This window comes from Gorilla gorilla, chromosome 12, assembly GCF_029281585.2.
Source record: "Gorilla gorilla gorilla isolate KB3781 chromosome 12, NHGRI_mGorGor1-v2.1_pri, whole genome shotgun sequence".
NCBI lineage: Eukaryota > Metazoa > Chordata > Mammalia > Primates > Hominidae > Gorilla > Gorilla gorilla.
In genome coordinates this window covers 93422216-93437328 of record NC_073236.2, presented here as the reverse complement: position 1 = coordinate 93437328, position 15113 = coordinate 93422216, and the positions used below count along the sequence as shown (strand labels likewise).

The window sequence follows — 15113 nt, the reverse complement described above, 5'->3', positions numbered from 1 at the left end:
GTACATGAACGTATCTGAAGTTTTCAGGGCTGATACTGATGTGAGACAACCCATGCAGGCAACCCGGAGGAACTGTGTCCCTCACTCTGAGACAGTGAGAACGGACTGAGCTGGAAAGCTGATGGCCATGAGAGGAGCAGGTTTGAAAATCACTGAATGAAGTCATGTTGTACAGAGGGGGCGGGGGTGCATACTGTGGGACGGAGGTGAGTCACAGTGCATAAGTGTTGGGGAGTCACCTTGAACTTGGGCCAGAAGAGTAGAAATATTGAGACTTGGGTTTATCTGCCTCACATCAGGTACATCAAGTTCTGGATGGCTGCCCACTGGCCAGAGACATAAGGTGGACGGCTCCCTTTTGCTGCCCTGGGAAGGCCTTCTGCTGGCTTCGGCCCCACTGAGCAAAGTCTGCTTGTTCACTGGAGTTCACACAGACTCCTTGCCAGGCCTGCCCAGAATCCTGTCTCCTCTGACTTCCTGTGCTCTTGCATAATATTTCCTTGCTCCTTGAATGGCTGGCCCCAGTGCAGGAGCAGCTCACTCACACTGCTGGACCGAGGGCAGGATGTAGAGGGAGGGCAGAGATCTGCAAACGTCACCCAGGGGTGCTCTGGGCTCTGAGGGTGGAGGGCAAGAGGGGCAGAGCCCCCTCAAATTCTTTGGAAGATTATAGCACAAGGGGAGTTAGGAGGGCCCTGGGACCATGTGCACACACATCCATCTCCATGAATTGTCTCTCCTGTAAAATTATTTTTAAAGTTGCTAAGTTGTTTTCTTCTCATTATAAAAAATATACATGTTCCCCATAAAAAGTCATAGTAAAAGAAGGCATGGAGATAAAAATAAAAATCACCAAAATTCCATCACCCAGAGATAACCACTGTTAACTCTTTGGGGAACATACTTTTCTCTATATCATGAATATTGATATATAATTACAGAATACAGGCATACTTCTAAGATATTGTAGGTTCGTTCCAGGCCACTACAGTAAAGTGAATATCACAATAAAACGAGTCACATGATTTTTTTTTTGTTACCTCGTGCATATGAAAGTTATGTTTATATTTTAGCATTATGTCTAAAAAACAATGTACATACCTTTTTTTTTTTTTCTTTTTGAGACACAGTTTCACTCTGTTGCACAGACTGGAGTGCAGTGGGGCAATCTTAGCTCACTGCAACTTCCGCCTCCTGGGTTCAAGCAATTCTGGTGCCTCAGCACCCCCGAGTAGCTGGGATTTACAGACATGTGCTGCCACACCCAGCTAATTTTTGTGTTTTTAGTAGAGATGGGGTTTTGCCATGTTGGCCGGGCTGGTCTCGAACTACTGGCCTCAAATAATCTGCCTGCCTCAGCCTCCCAAAGTGTTGGGATTACAGGCATGAGCCACCGCACCTGGCCAACAATGTCTATACCTTAATTTAAAAATATTTTATTGCTAAAAGAAATGCTAACAATCATCTGAGCCTTCAGTGAGTCATAATCTTCTTACTGGGAGAGGTTCTTGCCTCCATATCGGTGGCTGCAGAAGTGATTAGTGTGATGGTTGCTGAAGGTTGGGGTGGCTGTGGCAATTCCTTGAAATCAGACAAGAATGAAGTTTTTTACATCAACAGAGTCTTCTTTTCATGAAAGACTCTGCAGCATGTGATACTGTCTGATAGCATTTTACCCACAGTAAAACTTCCTTCAAAATTGGTGTCAATCCTCTCAAAACCTGCCACTGCTTTATCAACTTAGTTGATGTAATATTCTAAATCCTTTGTTGTCATTTCCACAGTGTTCACACCATCTTTACCAGGAGCAAATTCCATCTTGAGAAGCCACTTTTCTTTCCTCATCTGTAAGAAGCTCTGACTCATCTGTTCAAGTTTTATCATGAGGTTGCAACAGTTCAGTCACATCTTCAGGCTCCACTTCTAGTTTTCTTGCTATTTCTTCCACATCTGCAGTTACTTCCTCCACTAAAGTCTTGAACCCCTCAAAGTCATCCATGAGGTTTGGAATTAACTTCTTCCAGACTCCTGTTAATGCTGATATTTTGGCATCCTCCCACAAATTACAAATGCTGTTAATGGTGTCTAGAATGGTGAACTCTTTTCAGGTGGTTTTCAATTTACTTTGCCCAGATTCATCTAGGAATCACTATCTATGGCAGCTATAGCCTTACAAAATTTCTTGAATAAGACTTGGAAGTCAGAATTACTCCTTGATCCATGGGCTTCAGAATGGATCTTGTGTTAGCAGGCATGAAAACAACATTAATTTTGTGCGTCTCCATCAGGGCTCTTGAGTAACTAGGTGCGTTGACAACGAGCACATAGACATATGTGCTGTCATCCAGGTTTTGTTGTTCCACTGATAGAGCACCAATAAAGTAGATTTGGCATAATTTTTAAGAACCCTAGGACTTACAGAATGGTAAATGATAAGTGGCTTCAGCTTAAACTCACCAGCTGCATTAGTCCCTAGTAAGAGAGTCAGCCTGTCCTTTGAAACTAGGGATTGACTTCTCCCCTCCTGCAGTGAAAGTCCTAGATGGCATGTTCATCCAGCATAAGGCTCTTTCTTCTACACTGAAAATCTGTTTAGTGTAGCCACCTTCATCAGTGATCTTAGCTAGATCTTCTAAATAACTGGCTGCCGCTTATGTATCAGCACTTGCTCTTTCACCTTGCATTTTTATGTTATGGAGATGTCTTCTTTCCTTAAATGTAACGAACCAACCTCTGCTAGCTTCATACTTTTCTTAATGCAGCTTCCTTACCTTGCTCTGCCTTCCTAGAATTGAAGAGAGTTAGGGCCTTGCTCTGGATTAGACTTTGGCTTAAGGGAATATTATGCCTGGTTTGATCTTCTCACTAAGCTTAATCATTCCTTAACTTTTGATGTAAAGTGAGAGATGTGACTCTTCCTTTCATTCGAACACATAGAGCCCATTGTAGAGTTATTAAAATTGGTCTAATTTCAATATTGTTGTGTCTCAGGGAACAGGAAGGATTGGGGAGGGGGACAGAGATACACACACACACACACACACACACACACACACACACACACACACACAGGAACAATCACTGGACCAGTCAGAACACACACAACCTTTATTAAGATCACTGTCTTATATGGGTGCAGTTTATGCCTAAAAACAATTACAGTGGTAACATCAAAGATCACTGATCGCAGATCATTGTAATAATAGCCATAATAATGAAAGTTTGCAATATTGCAAGAATGACCAAAATGTGACACAGATATGAAGTGAGCACGTACTATTGGAAAAATGGCATGGATAAACTTGCCTGAGAAACCTTCAATTTGTAAAAAGTGCAATATCTGCAAAGTGCAATAAAGTAAGGCATAATAAAACAAGGCATGCCTATGTTTCTTAACCATTTAACACGTGTAAAACTGTGCTACCATTTTTATTAAGTTCCCATATTGTTTTTGTGTTGCTGAGAGTTTTTGAGTGTTATACCGTAACCTCTTCTTTCCCATAAGCTCTGTGGTTTTTAGTTTTGCATAGTGTGGTGATTTTTAGGAGCTCATATGCCATGTTGTAGCAGAACTACTTGTAAATTCACATGACGTGTCTCCCCTAAATTCAACATTATTAGTTATTAATATTATTAATTGTGAAGCACAATAAAATGAGGTATGCCTGCATTATCATGTTACATGCTATTGTGAAATGCATTTTCTATATAGCAATATATCAGAACTATCTCTTGCTACTAAGTTACAAAGATTTAATACATAGTTGTATTAAGTTCCACTTATAGAGGTATCATAGTGAAACCCTTATTCATTGACATGTCCAGGCTCAGAAAACAAGCTATAACCAGCCCAAGCTTATTTTCAGATCCGAAAAGCAGCATCTTTTCTATATTTCTGACCAATGTGTTATCTGAAAAGCGGCATCTTTTCTATATTTCTGACCAGTGTGTTAGCTATGGTGCCCCAGAAATAGCTGCAAAATAAAAGGTTAAGTGCCATGTAGGCCTTTCTCTAGGCTTAGAATAATTCACTTGATTACATAGGAAGAGGCTGCAATGATGACAGCTTCCAGGGCTGGGCCAGACCTTACTCTGGGTAAAATGATCCTCCAGTGTGGCCCATATGTATGCTTTGAGCCAGGAGCTGCTAGCTGGGAGAACAAGTTTTTCTTCAGTGGTATTCCTGTGACCAAGATTTCAAATAAGCTCCATTTTTAATTTTAATTGGTTATTGTCCTCCTGAAATTTTATGACACAATCTATATCTTTAAAAAGGCACTCTTTCTTCTTTATACAGTTGTTTTCATGATAGTAAAAACTTTAAAGAAAGTATCATTCAGATTTGCTGACAGTTGGAAGATTATTTTAAAAATCCAACTAGTTTAGCTGAAAAAGGTGCTATCAGTGTTTCTGTCTCATCCTTGGAAATTGTATATTTTTAAGGCTTGTGATTAGCTTTTTCTCCTCCATTGCTGATCGTGGTTGGAAGTGTGGCATAGATTTACAGTAAACTTTGATATAATGGTGATTCCTCTTTGTTTTGGAGCCAGGTGCCTGCGGTATTTGCTTATTTTCTTTGATTCATTCTTAAATTGAATTGAATGTTTGATTTAATCAGAAGTGATAGTATGAGGCCGGGGATGATCGCTTGTGGTTGGGAATTGCTTGTAAAGTTTACTGTTTAGTCAAGACAAATCGTTTCCTAAAGCTCTCTTTTTCAGATTTCTTGTCTATGTGGGAAAGCATGATAATGCCAGTCAGTTTAAACATATTTAAGAGTTCCCAGGCATCTTTTAAAAGAAAAATTTGCAACAAAATTTGGCAACAGCAGAATGCGAGGATTTTGCCTCATTTTGTTTATAGTTGTCTGCTCTTCAGGCAAATGATCTATTACAACAATCTGAATAATTACAGTCTCTCCTTCAATTTATTCACCCTGGACTCCTTTTTCTAGCATTACTGGCCAGACTCTTATTACACCAAATTCCTTGACTCTATTCCCGAGGAATGAGGTTGGGACTAGGAGTAAAAGTTAAAGAGAGAAACTAATTGTTGCCTGCTTTTCAAAGTTTTCGGTGTGTGGAAATTTGTTGATTTCGTAATTGCTCCCTTAGTTGGTCATTACCCGATTCTGGTGGGGTACTTGCCATGTGTACACATTTAGGGAGTGCAAAGGGACAGTAAGACTTAATTGGTCCTGAGAATTGTTGAACAGGACTTTGTTGAAATGGCTACTTCTGTACAATGCACATGGAGCAGCTGTTGGCATAGCAACTCCTACGTGGAAAAGTGCACGCTGCTTGCAGATGACTTTTGCAGTGCTCAGTGTTAATTTGATAAATGGCTTTTCTAATAGCAGTTTGTGGGCTAATGGAAAGATCGAAGCAAACCTTCATTAACGGAAAGGAGAATAGGGATTTTGAAGCCACTGGGTGAACACACTGGACAGCCAGAGCTAAATCTCCATTTTCAAATGTGTCTCTTTTTCACAGCAGATATGCTTGGAGTGTGGCAGATGAAAGTAAATTAAGAAAACTGTCTGCCCGTGCCATTATCATCTTAGATTTCAAGCAGGGAGAGGTTTTGGAGTCCTTCTATTCAAGATACTTACTTTGTGTGAGAGTTTAGTTTAAGAGTACTGTAGAAGCTTTGCATTGTGTTGTCGTTTTCCTTTGCTGGTAGTGGTGGGGTTAAGGTGGTTAAATCTTTTTTTATTGTGGTAAAATATACATAACAAAAAATGTTTACCATTTTAACTATTTTTAAGTGTGCAATTCAATGGCATTAAGTACATTCATATTGTTGGGCTACAATCACCAGTTGGGCTACAATCACCACTGCTCAAGAACTTTTTCATCATCTCAGATGGAAACTCTGTACTCATTAAATAATAACTCTTTATTCCCCACATGCTCCAATCCCCGATAATCACTATTCTACTTTCTCTATGAATATGACTATTCCAAGTAGATTGTATATATAGACATATAAAGTATTTGTCCTTTTATGTCTGGCTTATTTCACTTAGCATAATGTTTTCAAGGTTCATCCAAGTTACAACATGTATTCAAAATTTTATTTCTTTTTAAGGCCGAATAATATCCTATTGTGTGTAGACACTATATTTTGTTTATCTGGTCTTCTGTCAAGGGACATTTGAGTTGTTTCCACCTTTGGGTGTTGTGAATCATGGTGAACATGGTGTACAATTTGAGTCCCTGCTTTCAGTTTTTTTGGATATAGACCTAGAAGTGGAATTTCTGGATCATATGGTAATTCTGTGTTTATTTTTTTCAAAAACTGCTGTACTGTCTTCCATAGCAGCCATACCATTGTACATTTTCACGAGCAATGCATAAGAGTTCCGGTTTCTTCATTTCCCTGCTAACACTTGTTATTTTCTGTTTTTTGTTTTTTGTTTTGTTTTGTTTTTGTTTTTAGATATCAGCCATCCTAGTGGGTGTGAAGTGGTATCTCATTGTGGCTTTGATTTGCATTTTCCTAATGATCAGTGATTTGTCTTTATAAATATATTGCCTGTTCCTTGCCCCCTACCCCACCCCCGCACCCCCACAACAGCCTGTGTGGGAATGGAAATCACTGCCCCATTGTTTACACCTGTGAGGCAAACAAAGACTATCAACATAATGATATTTGGGAGTGAAAGGTGTCAGGGAGAGAAGGATGAAGGCACCATAAGGTTATTATATATAATAACTGGCATATAGGATATAGTACAGGCACCTCAGTAGACCTATTTTCAGTTCGTCCTGTGGAGCATGTGAGACTATTTTAAATAGAGGCCTTTGGGACTTAAGTAACTTCAACTCTCTGAATGAGGTTTAAGGCAAGCTTGCTGTGGGCTGGATCTATCCTATATAATCCCTACCGATTTGGGTGATGTATAGGTACCCTTCCCTGAAATTCTTCCCTGAGAATAATTATTGTTGTCTTCTACTACAGAATCCTGGGCCCACTTTCTTCCTTCTTCTTCGGGGAGGAAATCTCCCAGACATCTTGCCAAGCATTTGCTTAAGTCTTTGAACCGCTGCACTAGCTAATTTCTCCACCTGAAACAATATACAAACCCCTCCTCTTCTCCACCCGCTAGGTTCTTGTGCTGGCAGCTCATATTTTTACAAGAAAAAGAAGTTAGAATGTATTGAGCACCTGCTATAAGCCTGGCACTTTGCTAGTCACTGTGTGGCAGATGACTACATCAGTCATGACTGATAAAACATAACTTCTATCCTTGTAAGTACTGCGGGACTTATTTGTGACTCTTAACAACAGGGGTTCCAAACCTTAGTGTGCATCAGAACTGCCTGGGGCTTATTAAAACTCAGATTACTGGACCTCATCCCTAGAATTTCTTACTCGGCCTGCAGGTCTGAGGTGGAGCCTGAGAGTGTGCATTTCTAACAAGTTCCTAGATGATGCTGATGTTGCTCATGCCTGGACCACACTATGAGAACCACTGCTTTCCATCAAGCCTGTGAAATAGATATTATTCCCATTTATAGATGAGGAGCTGAGATGTAGAGAGGCCAAATGACTTGCCTCAGGTCTTGTAGACAGAGCCAGAGCCCAGATTTGAAGCTGAGAGGCCTCACTCCAAAGCTTCTGCTGTTTCCATTATATCAGGGATGGCAAATGCATAACTACCACCTGTGCTTCCCTCACCTAGTCCACCCCCACAACAGGCAATATTAATCAATCACAGCACCTCTGAGCCCAGAGGTGTCCTCGGAATCTTTCACACACTGCTCCTGACAGCCAAACCTACCCGTCAGTGGGAGCTGAAGTTTGCAATTTCTGTACTAACCTGTATGGCCTTTCTAAAATGGAGACATTACCAAGGAATCAATCTATTAACAGCTGAAAACAAACCTTGTGTGAGCTCCAGTCTTATCTGCCTAGGAGGGAAGAGCGTGGTAGATTGCAGGCTGTGTGAAGCACAGCACTCCCGTGGCGACCTCACCGATCATAACCAGAGTCTACACTCAGCACACAGGCAACACAGGGCCGTTACCCTTGAAAAGTGTAAAAATCTAGACGAAGTTAATGAGGAGACTTTTTTTTAAAGCTGCTATATTTTGTCTAATTCATATATGCTACATTTTATTCTAAAAATAGTTATTCTGCTATTTGGCACTAAGTTTGGTGATGGATATAAAATAGTGATCAATAAACAGTTGTTAAGAAAGGAAAAATAAAGTAGGTGCCAAAGGCAACTGTGTCCACACCTGATGAGGTCTTTTAACAAATGGATGGGAGGAATAAACAAGACTGAATTATGTTTTTATATGTCTCGCGCACCCCACAGTTCTTAGCAAGGCCCATGGACAGTAGATGCCCAATAAATATTTATCATACGGAACTACAAATCTTGCTTGTGAAAGTACAAAGCATAGGTGCATGCTGGAGGTAGGGAACAGTAACCCTGAGAGCAGACTGGTTTAAGGCCATCTCTGGCCAAACCAAGACACATTACAGAGCCTCTCTGAGTCCCAAAGTCATCCACAGATTGATGTCTTGCTTCTCTTCTTATGGCATAAGAAACTGGTAGAAAACTGACCAAACTCATCAAGAAAGTAATATTTTTTTTTCCTCTGAAAATTGTGAATTGTATCAGATATTGCCACTATTATGCCCCTAGGTCACTTGCTCATCTGTTTTCCACAGGGAAGCCAAAACAGAATTTTGCAAAGATATACATGAGTAATCAAAGGAAACTGACTGTACTGGGTGTGATTCTCCTGTCTTCTGAAATAACCCACCATGATCTTTTGCGTGTTTCTGCCAGCCCATACAATGTCTGGTCTCACCACCAACAACAAATATTTAGTCTATGGCTACTGTGTATATAGGGCAACCTCTTGTCTCATTTGCTGTTTGTGCAGCCTAAAAGCAAGGGCAGGGTGAATTATGGTTTTTTTGTTTGTTTGTTTTTGAGACGGAGTCTCGCTCTGTAGCCCAGGCTGGAGTGTGGTGGTGCGATCTTGGCTCACTGCAAGCTCCGCCTCCTGGGTTCATGCCATTCTCCTGCCTCAGCCTCCTGAGTAGCTGGGACTACAGGCGCCCACCACCACGCCTGGCTAATTTTTTTGTATTTTTAGTAGAAACAGAGTTTCACCATGTTAGCCAGGATGGTCTCGATCTTCTGACCTCGTGATCTGCCCACCTCGGCCTCCCAAAGTGCTAGGATTACAGGTGTGAGCCACTGCGCCCAGCCCTAATTATGTTTTTATATGAATTGCGCACCCCACAGTTCTTAGCAAGGCCCATGGGCAGTAGATGCCCAATAAATATTTATCATCCAAAACTACAAATCTTGCTTGTGAAAATACAAAGCATAGGTGCATGCTGGAGGTAGGGAACAGTAACACTGAGAACAGCCTGGTTTAAGGCCATCTCTGGCCAAACCAAGACACAGTTAAAGGGAGCATTTATGTCCCTGTTTGGCTGTGATATGCAATATAGACTGGGGCAAGACTGTGGCAGCCTGGCCAGGATGAAAACGCTCATCCTCGGGCTGCCCCTAGATGCCAAACTTTTTCCATACAAGTTTTCAAGGCACATATTAAAAGCAGTTACGTAAGTGGGGAACTAACTGCACCTTATAAAAGGCTTAACAGGAGAGACAGAGTCCTCCATTTGGAGCTGTTTTGTTAAATGTTGAGAATAGAGAAGTCCAGAAGTGGTTGGTGTTTCTGCTCTACACTGAAAACGAATTGGGCTGGAGCCCATCTCACAGCCTGCCTTTCTTTCTTCTATCTCACCCAGCTTGGGCACAGGCTTTTGCTATACTGTTGGACTGGGCAGTTCCCCATTGATAGAGATGTTGTTTAATATTTAAGTATGTTGTGTAGCTCTTAACATCGAAAGAGAAGAAAAAAGGTCCAGTTTATCTTTAGGGTGAGCTGACCTTTCCAGATGGAGCAGGGAAATCTCCTGAGGACAGGACCCTGGGAGGAATCCACTTCCCTGCTTAAGAAGCATGGTGAGGAAGGTTCCCTTGGGCTTGTTGGATCCAGTACTCTCCAGTGGGCAGTGCTCTGTATGTTCTAGGTTAGAGTCTTAGATAATATGGGATTTTAAAACCAGTATTGTATTACATTAGAATATTACTGCCCTTGGGAATTTTTTAGATAGTTCCTTTTGGGGAGAGAACTGTTTTGTCCTATCCATTGCAGATGGGAGCAAGAACATACAAAAGAGCATAAAGAAAAATTCTGCCAATGTGGGCATTTCCTTGAGGCTGAGGGACTAGGAGAGGCACCAAAGGGTGTGCTTCATTCATGGTAAAAGCCCTAATAGCCTCAGTGTAAGAATATCCTGTAGGCAGGCGAAGGATGACATGACTCACTTTGGTGGTGACCTCCTAGTAGTTCAACTGAGAATCCAGGCGGGATAAGATCAGTGCAGGGTAATTGTATGGTAGCTAGTCAACCTTTCCATTGCTTAGCAGGAGAATTCTGGCTTTTGTGCTGGTGATGTAAGGCAGGTGTTGGAGGAGGAGTTCCATGACCATTTTCTCTGTTCCTGCCAACAGGAAAGCTCCATTGGAACATACACGCTGACTTCCAGGGTGTTTTATATTCATCCATAGCTGCTGCATGGATAAAAAATTTGGTGAAAAACTTGAAATCCTGTTACCATGATGATCATTAGAACTCATGTTAGGGCTTTTTGTTTTTAAAACAGGGACACAAAGAAGAAACAGAAGGCTGCCATATACAAGGTTAGTGAAAGCCCCTTACCTTCACCCCATTTAAATCCTGAAGAGAGAAAGTAGCTAAGCTGTAGTGATCACTTCCTGCAAAGAAAACCATAATTATGGCGCCCAGTTATTCTTCATAAGGGGAAACCTTGGAATAGCATGGGTGCTGTTTTGAATATTTGAGAAAACAGTGACATTTAATATGAAATGGAAATGATTCTGTGCTGCTGGGATTGGATCAGTTCCTTCTAGGCATCAGTTGCCCCTGGGGATAACCTAGTTCTCCCTCCTGTGTGAATTTGGGAAACACTAGAATCTTGTAGTTGTTGCTGACTCTCCCACCAGCAGGGAACCAACTTATGCTCTTGGGAGAAGCAGGGGGAGTGGGGAATCTGCTTTTCTCTTTAAGCTTCCAATCTCAACTGCCTAATAACAAGGGAATTAGACTATCAAGATTTCCTGGAATGGTTTAAGTATGGGAGCCAGGATGCAGTCTTCTGTACACAGTGAAAGAAAACGGGGGTAAAAACCATGATGAATAGGTGCAGAGAGGAGTGGCTAGATCACCTGCCTGGGGGATGAGCCTCCCACGTGACTGTAAGGTTGTGCAAGAATTGGGCAACATTTGGTCAGGGTGGAGAGGCCTTGACAAAGCATTTGTACTCCCACTAGATTCCTATCTCCTCCGTGGGGAAAAACAAGTATTTAAAGTTCTACACAGTGTTTTAAGAGGAAGAAATGGATTGCTTTACTACCCTAGCATACTTCATTTGTACATATTTGGAGTTCTATTCACTAAGCACCCACTGTAGGAAGGGCACTGGGCTGAAGATCCCAGAAAATTAAAGGAGACACCTTTGTTCCTGCCCATAGGAAATAAAGTCTAGTGGGGGCCAGGAAGGGGTAAGATGAGCATACAGGTGATCATACTCAAGACAGGAGATAGTAAATACCCTGAGATGGAAATAGGGGAAATGGTTCTAGGGGTTCTGGAGAGGAGAAGTGAGAGGGAGGCGGTAAGCCTGCAGGCCCTGGAGCCAGACTGCCTGGGTTCCAGTCCGAGATTTACCACCTATGAGTTGTGGTATCTTGGAGAAGTTACTTAAACACATTGTACCTCTGATTCTTCAACTGCAAAATGTAGGTCACTGTTGTACCTATGTCAGTAGATAATGGTTTACTGCCCATAAACATTAGTCTCAGCTTCAGGACCAGGAGGGGCCGTGCTGACCTTGAGCTAGTGACTTACAACCTCCAGGTCTCAGTTTCCCCATCTGTACAATGAAGAGATTAGACTGGATAAATGCTAACATTTTCTTTATTCTAAAGTGCCATGATTTCATGGTTGAATATGTATTAAATGCCTGCTGTGTGCCCAATATTGTGTTGGCATAATGAAAAAGAGAAAAAGTAGAATATGTGGTCCCTGGCCTCAAGGAGCTATAATCTAAGTGAGGAGAGGACATTAATATACAGGAGAGTATTAGAGAATTAGAGAATATTAGAAATTAAAAGCTAGGTGGTATGGGCAGTGAGAAGATAGGAATAGAGATTTTAGAATGGACCAGAGTAGTCAGGAGATTTGATAGTGACCTATCTAATGTTTAGAACCACAGAGACTTTAGACAGGAGCTCAGACTTGTTTACAAATTCCATGAATTCTGAAGCTTGGAACACTGCCATTAATATTTAAATTAAAGTTGAACTGCAGAAAAACAAAAGTTACCTATTTGGAATATAAGGTGGGACAAAGTTTATAAAACTCCATGTCTAAAACTGGTAGTGTGGATGGAAGCTATAAAGAGGCTCAAACCAGCTTCCCATATATCCTTGGATGACAATTCCATTAGAATATAGCCCCTGGCACAGAGTAGGCACACACAAAAATTCATCTGTTGAGTGACTTGTGGAAAAAGTGTTCTGCCCTGTTCAGCTTTGAACAGCTGTGGGCACCCTGGTGGTGGTCTCAGCCCCACCTCCAGAGGGCAGTGCACAGAGGAGGCCCCGCCAGAGCCCTCCTGCCAAGTCTTTGGGAAGAGCTTAGTATTGCCTCATGCCTCCTGAGCCAGCCCTCTATCAAAGGTGAGTTCTCTGCTCCCAAATGTTAACCTACCTACGGGGGGGGGGGCGCTACACGTACTCCCTTCCCAGCATTGTCTGAACTTAGGTTTTGAGAAAACTTGGCAACAGCCTCAAATTTTTCTTCCAGTCTAACTATCCCATGGTCCCCAGGGTCCATATGCAGATCGGGCTGTTAGTGACCCTGGCTTACACAGGTAAAAAAGAGACTTAACAAAACTTGGCAGAGACTGCTAAGTGCCAAAAGAGTGGTGTAGACAGTAAGTGAGGTCACCCTGGCCAGGAAATTGGGGGCACCTCCTGGAAGGAGGGAGAGCTCTAGGAGCTTGAGTGGGTCTTGAAGAATGAGTAGAGACCACGATGGCAGGTAAGACAGGTGGAGGCATTAAGTACTTCTGTCCCCATGACCAGTTCCCCCATACCACTCTTCATTAACCAAACATGGGAGGTGGCAGGCCCATTTAGATCTGGTGCTTTATTCTAAGGGAGGAAATGAGATGAAAATGACAGATGAAGTGCAAGCTTGAACTCCCTGGCCTCAACCAGTCACTGAGAATGGCTGCCCATCACCCAGTCAGTCAGTGATGGCCTGGTTTGATGGGCCCGTTTATGACCTCCTGGCTTGAGAGCAGCAGACCACAAACCTTCACAGAGCTCTCTGTTGAATTTCCTTCCCAGTACAGAACCCAGAAGTCCTAGTTATAAATGTCACTACACTTTATTCATGTAGCATCCTCTGTGAAAACATGAGTATATATCATATCTACCATCAGAACATACCTTCAGCAATCGCTTAGAACAGTGGGGAGGACAGATGGGGTCTTCAAGGTTCAGAAAGGTGAAATGTACAATATCTTCCCATTGTAACTCTTCAGAGCAAATCAGAGGTGAAAATGTTCAGAACACAAGTCTGCCTTCCAGGCCAGTCTTCTAAGCACCTTTTTCTTCTCTTTCACATTTTACCCTTGTCTCATTCCCTGTTCCCTCCTCCTTTTTGTTCATAAAAAAAATTATTTTTTTCCAAATAAGCAAAATGGAATCAAACTTTGCATCCTCAAAATGTATGAAGTAAACATTATTCCTAATGAGCCTCTGGGAAAGTGCTCACCTTTGAACTTGGCCAAGGATTATGCAGCAAAGAAAAAGTCTTAAGAACTTGATAGAGTGTTAGAGCTTCCTGGGTTTTTAAAGTCAAGTTGCATATTACATTTCTTTTCCTTAATAGGGGCATTTCCAGAAACCCTTCCTGGTTGAGTAGGCCAGTGTCTGAAAGTGAAGCGCTAGGATTGGTTACTGACTCTGGTTCAGGGATTGTCATCTGGGTGCGAGGCAACCACAGGATAGGAGGCACCATTTCTAGAATGCTCTTTCTTTCCTAGGACTCAGCACCTATGCTGACAGTCCTTGCAAGACAGGAGGGGAACGTGTAGGCTATCCTATTTATGGTAAGGGGAGGCCTATGGAAAAACAGGAAGATGGTCAAGGGAAGCTGGCAGCAAAAAGGCAATGAGACCGAGGAGTTGTCCCTGTAAGATAAGCTCTTTTCCCCTTGGAGACCTTGCCTATTCATTGGCCTGTGCTCATCTCTATAGGCTTTCTATTAAAACACACACACAGCCAGGCGTGGTGGCTCGCGCCTGTAATCCCAGCACTTTAGGAGGCTGAGGCGGGTGGATCATGAGGTCAGGAGTCCGAGACTAGCCTGGCCAAGATAGTGAAACCCCGTCTCTACTAAAAATACACAATTTAGCCAGGTGCAGTGGTGGGCACCTGTAATCCCAGCTACTTGGGAGGCTGAGGCAGGAGAATCGCTTGTACCCGGGAGGTGGAAGTTGCAGTGAGCCGAGATCACACCACTGCACTCTGGGTGACAGAGCAAGACTCCATCTCAAAACAAGCAAACAGACAAACAAAACACACACACACATCCTTCTTAAAGACAAAAACATCTCTGGCTGTCTGCATAGCTTCTGCCTGCCTCTGTGGAATATTACACATTTTAAATTCCCCAACTGTTGCCTCACAGCCAAGAAGTTCACTTATAGACATTGAGATGAATCATTCACAGAATGACTTAAATCCAACTAAGAATGTGTAACTGCTGAACACATTCTGATTGAGGTTCCAGACCGTTTGTGATGCCACATGTTTGTTGTAACAGGCAGAATCATCAGTAATACTTTGTTTCTCTTTTCTTGAAACTTTCCCTCCAAGTTTCCATCTTAATGCTTTAAATCATGACAGAATCAAACAAGCTCTGTGCCCTCTGCCCCGACCCCCGTGATGGCATGAGCTTCACCAAGCACCCCCA

The 15113-nt window shown here is 42.3% G+C and overlaps 1 protein-coding gene across 3 annotated transcripts in view; it reads left to right on the top strand.

Annotated features, from left to right (window-relative positions):
- Nucleotides 1-15113, top strand: part of EPAS1 (endothelial PAS domain protein 1) — an 89673-nt gene that overhangs the window by 17820 nt on the left and 56740 nt on the right. The window contains exon 2 of one of the 3 annotated variants that reach the window (XM_055377821.2): nt 10708-10744. The exons of the other annotated variants lie outside the window; for them this stretch is intronic. The gene's annotated coding sequence lies outside the window, so the exon portion shown is untranslated. The remainder of the gene's footprint in view (nt 1-10707; nt 10745-15113) is intronic. 3 annotated transcript variants of the gene reach the window in all.